The sequence below is a fragment of the Littorina saxatilis genome, linkage group LG15, assembly GCF_037325665.1.
Source record: "Littorina saxatilis isolate snail1 linkage group LG15, US_GU_Lsax_2.0, whole genome shotgun sequence".
NCBI lineage: Eukaryota > Metazoa > Mollusca > Gastropoda > Littorinimorpha > Littorinidae > Littorina > Littorina saxatilis.
This window is the reverse complement of record NC_090259.1, coordinates 23084024-23086523: the sequence shown is the minus strand read 5'-3', so window position 1 is coordinate 23086523 and position 2500 is coordinate 23084024.

The window sequence follows — 2500 nt, the reverse complement described above, 5'->3', positions numbered from 1 at the left end:
GATCTTTTTCGTGCGCACTTGGTCTTGTGCTTGCGTGTACACACGGGGGTGTTCGGACACCGAGGAGAGTCTGCACACAAAGTTGACTCTGAGAAATAAATCTCTCGCCGAACGTGGGGACGAACTCACGCTGACAGCGGCCAACTGGATACAAATCCAGCGCGCTACCGACTGAGCTACATCCCCGCCCAACGTCACTCTGTAAAATCATTGGCGACATTTGTCTTAGATTAAAAACACACACAGGCGCGCACACAAACTTTCCCTTTATGTACAGTATGTCCCCACCCTCCCACCCCCCGCACACTCTCGCTCATATAATTAAAAGTCGTACTAAGAGATACTTGGATATAAAAGGGTATTCTTAAGATGTTCTTATAAAAATATTAAGTAGCTATGAAAAGCAATGGCGTTAGTTTCAGTAATTTATCTTCATACCCATGCACCGAGCGGGTGCATGTGTAAAAGTCGAGCGATAAGTTTGGGAGCTTGCCACCCAAGGTCTTTATTAAAAGTTAAAAGATATCTTAATTTTTTGTACTTTTTTAAGGTCTTTCCCTGCAGCAGTGCGTCCTTGGAAACTGGTGTTTCGCAACAACAGGCTTGATTTTTAAATGAAACAAAAGTCACACGGAACAAGCAGTCATTGTCCTCAGATAACTCTTGGGGGTTTGAAAGACCGCGGGCACTGTACGTGTAACGTATTAGAATAAATAAATCTGCTCTAGTTCCTTCTTCCGTCATTTCTCGTCGCCACACACAAAAAGAAGAACAAAAATAAAGACAAATAAAAAAAGAAAGAAAGGAAAGTGCAGCGCATGGCTGTTTTTCCTGTCTTAGGCTAGGCAGATTTCATCAGATTTCACCTCCTGTGTGAACAAATTGCTATAAAATTTATTTCACCTTTTTTGTACTCTACATGCATCCATTGATCAGGTAAAACCGAGTTGGCCAACGTTTTCCCATGCGAACTATATTTTTGAAGCTTTTAAAGAATGATGACAACTGCGCAATAACGGTATTCCGAATATGCTCCGTCCCTCACTTCTCACGTCTATAACATGTCTTATTTTAAGGGATGTGCCATATGTCACTCATATAGTATGTAAGAAAAGCACATTCAGTTGATAAATAGGTTCAATTGCATTTATTTAGCGCGAAATAACGTAGCCGAAGCTCAAATCTAGCGCATTCGGTGTGGTTTCACAGGGCGCGTCTCCCGGGTCGCGTTTGACAGGTATGTGAGTTGACAATTACTGTGCGGATATTCTCCCTCCTTTACCCGTTACTGTTGCATTACACATGTGAACATGCACACGCACACTCTATTCAACATGACCTTGTACTTACGCTAAAGCCCGTCTTCATCGTCTGATGTACCTACACAGGCAACCTCGGTCACAGTGTTGGCACAGCTCTCGCCTCTGCACTCTCCACAGCCAGACGTACACACGAGGCCGTGTTTTCGGCATGAACATCTTGCTGTTCGACACTCTGTCTTGCAATTGCATCGGATGACATCGAGTAGATCACCAGGAGCAGCAGCAATGTCAATGAGAATAGGAAGCATGGCGCCTTGAACAATCTCCCATCCCCAGTCCATCGGATCCAGGAGGAACTGTTCTTGATGCAAGTGCATCCATTCTTGCACCTGGAAGTATGTTCTCATGGAATGGAATTTAGCTGCTGCTGATGTAGGTGGGAGTTTGCAGGGCTGAAACGATGAGGTACATGTAGAGACTTTCTGCATGTACTTGATGTAGCGGAGGAAGTTCAAAGTGTCTCTTTCCTTCCCCCCATAGAGTTCTACAAAGGCCCTTTCTCCTGCTCCTATCAGCTCATCAGTGTGTAACCGAGTGCCGAAACACTACGATCACCTCGGGAGGCGAAGTGCAATCAAACAGGATTGAAAATGTTAGAGCTAATTTCTTAGCCCTATAAAAACTGTTATGCAAACCCGAAGGTTTCCATGAACATACAGACAATCGGAAACCACCAGACCCCATCACAAACAGAATTCTACAATACACCGGTGTTGACTTTTAAAGGCCAACAACTCGGGTGCAGAGTCTGCTGTGAAAGGAGCGGAAGCCTCCCCTGTCACAATCGTCCCCGTTTGAATGAACTTCGTCCCGAAGTTCCGAACCGGGGGACCACTGTCCATCCCAAGTTCACAGAATGGGAACAGCACGAAAATGTTCAGTGGTCATATTATGCCATTACCTGAACATATCATGCCGAGTCCCATCCCTGCTCGCAAGCACCAGATGTAACCGAGTGCCGAAACACTACGATCACCTCGGGAGGCGAAGTGCAATCAAACAGGATTGAAAATGTTAGAGCTAATTTCTTAGCCTTATAAAAACTGTTATGCAAACCCGAAGGTTTCCATGAACATACAGACAATCGGAAACCACCAGACCCCATCACAAACAGAATTCTACAATACACCGGTGTTGACTTTTAAAGGCCAACAACTCGGGTGCAGAGTCTGCTGTGA